We start from the raw sequence: 5617 nt of genomic DNA on the forward strand, positions 1-5617 counted from the left end.
TCATCAATCATGTACGAACCGAATAATTTAATTCTACTAAAGAATGCTAAATAAATACTCGAGCATTCCCAATGAATGATTTACCAAATAAATAGTTAAAAGTTTCTTCAATATCAAACTTAACAATTCATCCATACAACCAAAAAGTATTTTCACAAGTTTCGTCCATATCAAAGTTTCCATGATTTTATGAAAGCATTACCAGCAAATTTCTGGCAAAAATATCAATCTGATCAAAACCACTAGCGTCAATTTTCCTCTCGTCAATAAAGGAATTTCATAAGGGCCAGGGGTTGTATCATTGCAAGTAAAAAGTGCGAAAATAAATTCCTTTTTAGTAAAAGTAGCCATGGAACAACCCCTCTTATCGGTTGCAAAAAATTTGATATTTTATTCTAAAATGCTTCTATACTGTTGACCACATGCTTCAAACTATCAGGATATATTACACCTTGTTCTTCAATGCGTCTATGCTGTTCGCCGCTTGCTTGAAACTAGCAGGTCGCATTGGAGTTAGATAGGCCAAGATGTTGCTAACCTCTAATCTGAACTGTTTACAGGAATTTCCATAAAACTTTCTTCAATGCTTCTATACGGTTCCCCAATGCTTCAAACTAGCAGGTTACATTTGAGTAATGATCAGCCAAAGCATTGTTAGCCTCTCTTAACTTGCCAGTAACCTATTTACCGGAATTTCCAAAATCTATAATTTGCCAAATCTTCCAGAACAAACCAGATTCTCGAAAACTCCAGTGGGAATCTTTATCAAAATTTGGCAGGGTTTCCAGTACCTATCTTCAACAAAAATGTCGGAGGAAGAAATTGAAGTTACAGATTCCTTGAATTGAGTCTTCAAATCATTCATTAGGAAGTGGCGCCATCCAACAGATTCCTCGAATTAAGTCTTCAAATCATTTCATTAGGAAGTGGCGCCATCCAACAGATTCCTTGAATTAAGTCTTCAAATCATTTCATTAGGAAGTGGCGCCATCCAACAGTTTCCTTGAATTAAGTCTTCAAATCATTTCATTAGGAAGTGGCGCGATCCAACAGTTTCCTTGAATTAAGTCTTCAAATCATTTCATTAGGAAGTGGCGCCAACCAACATATTCCTTGAATTAAGTCTTCAAATAATTTCATTAGGAAGTGGCGCCATCCAACAGATTCCTTGAATTAAGTCTTCAAATCATTTCATTTGGAAGTGGCGCCAACCAACAGATTCCATGAATTAAGTCTTCAAATCATTTCATTATGAAGTGGCGCCATCCAACAGATTCCTTGAATTAAGTCTTCAAATCATTTCATTATGAAGTGGCGCCATCCAACAGATTCCTTGAATTAAGTCTTCAAATCATTTCATTATGAAGTGGCGCCATCCAACAGATTCCTTGAATTAAGTCTTCAAATCATTTCATTATGAAGTGGCGCCAACCAACAGATTCCTTGAATTAAGTCTTCAAATCACTTCATTATGAAGTGGCGCCATCCAACAGATTCCTTGAATTAAGTCTTCAAATCATTTCACTATGAAGTGGCGCCAACCAACAGATTCCTTGAATTAAGTCTTCAAATCATTTCATTATGAAGTGGCGCCAACCAACAGATTCCTTGAATTAAGTCTTCAAATCATTTCATTATGAAGTGGCGCCATCCAACAGATAACTTGAATTAAGTCTTCAAATCATTTCATTATGAAGTGGTGCCATCCAACAGATTCCTTGAATTAAGTCTTCAAATCATTTCATTATGAAGTGGCGCCATCCAACAGATTCCTTGAATTAAGTCTTCAAATCATTTCATTATGAAGTGGCGCCATCCAACAGATTCCTTGAATTAAGTCTTCAAATCATTTCATTATGAAGTGGCGCCAACCAACAGATTCCTTGAATTAAGTCTTCAAATCATTTCATTATGAAGTGGTGCCATCCAACAGATTCCTTGAATTAAGTCTTCAAATCATTTCATTATGAAGTGGCGCCAACCAACAGATTCCTTGAATTAAGTCTTCAAATCATTTCATTATGAAGTGGTGCCATCCAACAGATTCCTTGAATTAAGTCTTCAAATCATTTCATTATGAAGTGGCGCCAACCAACAGATTCCTTGAATTAAGTCTTCAAATCATTTCATTATGAAGTGGTGCCATCCAACAGATTCCTTGAATTAAGTCTTCAAATCATTTCATGAAGTGGCGCCATCCAATCTGAAAAGTGTCAAGTATCAGCAATGTTTCTTGTAAGAAATTTATGTATCCCTACATAAATGACCAATCTAAATATTAAATAAATTTTAACAATAATAAACTTAACAATTACGTTAAACAATGCATACATTCATATACTTTTAAAACTTAAATTAGGAACGTAAGCAACGTTAAAAAAGGATAAAATAGAACTTCATAAAAAGCAATTAAGTATTTTTTTATGTTCAATTTAATTTTTTTTTTTCATTTGAATTGTGTTCAACAGGCTTGTGTAAACTGCAGAACCTAAATAAAGTACAAAAAGTTTGACCACTCACCAAACTTAAAACTAAAGGGTTAAAAAGCAAGCCTCCCTATAGGCACGGTAGACCTTATTTTTAGGTCTACCGTGCGCTAAAGGGAACGTCCTCCCACGATTGGGGGCGCCGCCCCCAATCGGGGAGGACTGGCTTGCTTGGGATTGAACTGAAAGAATGAAAGTATGAAGTAATGCTCACCTTTTAGTTCAGACTGAAAAGTACTTCACCAGATTCCAGCGTTGTCAACAGTCAATGGGTATTTAGATACGTGTGGGCCAGCAAGGATAGTACAGGATGTACCAGCTCTTAAAAAGGATTCCAATCCAGATCATAATCTTGAAACGCATAGGTAATCAGAAGAGTAAGGACTCCTTCCCTGAAAGTAGAAGTAAATCGGAAGTTAAAACATTCAATGCAGAAATAACATAAACCAGTATGTTAAACACAGGCATCTAAAAAAAAAAAAAAAAAAGAAACAAATTATTATTGTTATTACTAGCCAAGCTACAACCCTAATTGGAAAAGCGAGATGCTATAAGCCCAGGGGCTCCAACAGGGAAAAAAACAGCCCAGTGAGGAAAGGAAACAATTAAATAAATAAATGATGGAAACAAATTAACAACAAATCATTCTAAAAACAGTAACAACGTTAAAACAGATATGTCATATATAAATAACTTGCATATATCAACAGACCTCCAATAAACACCAAACAGTGTGAAAGTATTAGAAACTTATAAGGGAAAGTCAACTTTACGCAATTCATTACTTACCACCTAAACGAACTTGAAATTATCCTGTAATCTGATTACCACCAAACGCTTAACTGCCCTGTAAAACTGCAAGACAGCCTGAGAACGCTTCGCTATGCCCAGCCAAGGACTCTAAACAAAGGCAGAACCAAAGACTATATACTGAAGGAAGATAGGAAGGCTCAAAATAGAATGCTAATACGCTAGTTGGCAACTCCAAAGTGAACACAATAGTTGGTTGCTCCGATTTCAGATGGCGTTGTAGGTATACATCGTTTGTCGTCTGTTTGTTTATATTCAGAATTTGACAGTTGACTCAAACGAAATCATGGCGCCGACAGTAAAGAAGTCACACAAGTGTGTTGTGTGCCATAAACAAAAAGAAACCGATCCTCATTTGGTATTTCACAGGTTCCCTAAGGACAAAGAACGGTGAGTACAAACAGTATAATACATGCAGTATGTGCTGCTAATGAGTAAGCCCCATTGATATTGGATGTAAGATTAAGGCAAGGCATCCACAGTTAATCTCTTTTGTTTTTCATTTTTTGTTGGCTTGTATGCTACCTTATTTCTATTTCCAACCCCCTTTTGATTATTTTTGTGTGATACAATTTTGTGTTATTTTGATCCTTCTGATTGTAAATTTATACATTTATTAGTTTATATATACGAGTGCATCATGCTTTTCCATTTCAGTGAAAAATAAAATACAATTATGTTTTTATACACCTAATATCTCTCCATCTTACAGTGGCCTACAAACTGTAATTAAATGTATGCCTACACATAAGCATTTGTGGCTAAGTTTAACAAATCAAATATACAGTATGTTTTAATTTATTCGAATGTGGTATTGTATAGAACATTTAAAAATGGTTGTAATATACTGTATAATACTTAAATTTGCAAGAAAAATACCTAAATCATGAGAGATATAGCTATTGAATTTCTGAAAAATAGACTGAGAAACATAATTTGCAATTTAGTTACCTAAAATTTAAGAATATCATGAATATATGAGTAAAATATATTGACATAGTAATGCAAATTATGAACAAATATGTCGCAAAATTTACAATCGAATCCCATCCTATATACCCGTAAGCATTACCGCTCTCAATGTTTGGTTGCTCGCTCAACAGATGGAGCCATTCGTTTCGCATGGGAGTATCTGGCATCTTTTCATAGCACACTCATTTGTGTGTTAAAAGCCTGAGCCTTCCTATCTTCCTTCAGTATATAGTCTTTGGGCAGAACCTATGACAACGTAACTCTCACGCGTATTCTCTGATTATTATTATTATTATTATTATTATTATTATTATTATTATTATTATTAGCTAAGCTACAACCTTAGTTGGAAAAGCAGGATGCTATAAGCCCAGAGGCTCCAACAGAGAAAATAGCCCAGTGAGGAAAGGAAAAAAGAAAAATAGAATATTTTAAGAAGAGTAACAACATTAAAATAAATATTTCCTATATAAACTATAAAAACTTTATCATAACAAGAAGAAGAGAAATACGATAGAATAGTGGGTTTGAGTGTACCCTCAAGCAAGAGAACTCTAACCCAAGACAGTGGAAGACCATGGTACAGAGGCTATACCACTACCCAAGATTAGAGGACAATGATTTTGGAGTGTCCTTCTCCTAGAGAATGTGTTTCACTTGTATATTGATTCTGAAATATTTGGTAAATTAATACGTATACGGAGATAATTAATACCATTGCCAGGGGAGAGAGAGAGAGAGAGAGAGAGAGAGAGAGAGAGAGAGAGAGAGAGAGAGAGAGAGAGAGAGAGAGAGAGAGAGAGAGAGCAAACCACCTTCGGAAATACATGAGACAAAAGGGGAAATTAGTTTTTTATGAAAAACGGCTATACATAAGAGTCAACGCAAAAAATAAATAAATATTATTCACTTGTCCATTGAAGGAGATGAAAGGTAATTTTCACTCTACATATTTATGCTTGATTGATTGATTGATTAGGAGTTATTTGGCATCCTGACATCTTAGGTCATTGACGCCGATACATATTTATGATAATATGAAATTTGAAATTAGAATGATTTTGTCTCTAATACTCTTGAATATGTTGAATTCACTTTCAAATGTTGAATCACAAATAGTTTTAAACTCTTGAGCAAGAGGACCGTCGAAGGAAAACTTGTAAAATGCAAAATAACTTAATAAAGGATGAAACCTGGAAATAAAGATAACTGAGATATTTATTTTTCCACACAGTCTAACGGTCAAACTTCGGTTTTCGTGAAAATCATAAGTTTAGTTTAACAGTTAAACTCTGAATTCGCATAAAAAAAAAAAAAAAAAAAATTCGCACAACATACATTTTACTGTT

The 5617-nt window shown here is 34.6% G+C and overlaps 1 long non-coding RNA gene across 1 annotated transcript; it reads right to left on the bottom strand.

Moving 5' to 3' along the window:
* Positions 1 to 2026: 2026 nt before the first annotated feature.
* On the bottom strand, positions 2027 to 3317 carry LOC137649563 (uncharacterized). Its single transcript, XR_011045777.1, has 3 exons — positions 3276 to 3317; positions 2701 to 2878; positions 2027 to 2203 (listed from the first exon to the last, which is right to left on the bottom strand). It is a non-coding gene; the product is annotated as an uncharacterized lncRNA (long non-coding RNA).
* Positions 3318 to 5617: the final 2300 nt, after the last annotated feature.

This window comes from Palaemon carinicauda, chromosome 11 (assembly GCF_036898095.1).
Source record: "Palaemon carinicauda isolate YSFRI2023 chromosome 11, ASM3689809v2, whole genome shotgun sequence".
NCBI classification, from domain to species: Eukaryota; Metazoa; Arthropoda; class Malacostraca; order Decapoda; family Palaemonidae; genus Palaemon; species Palaemon carinicauda.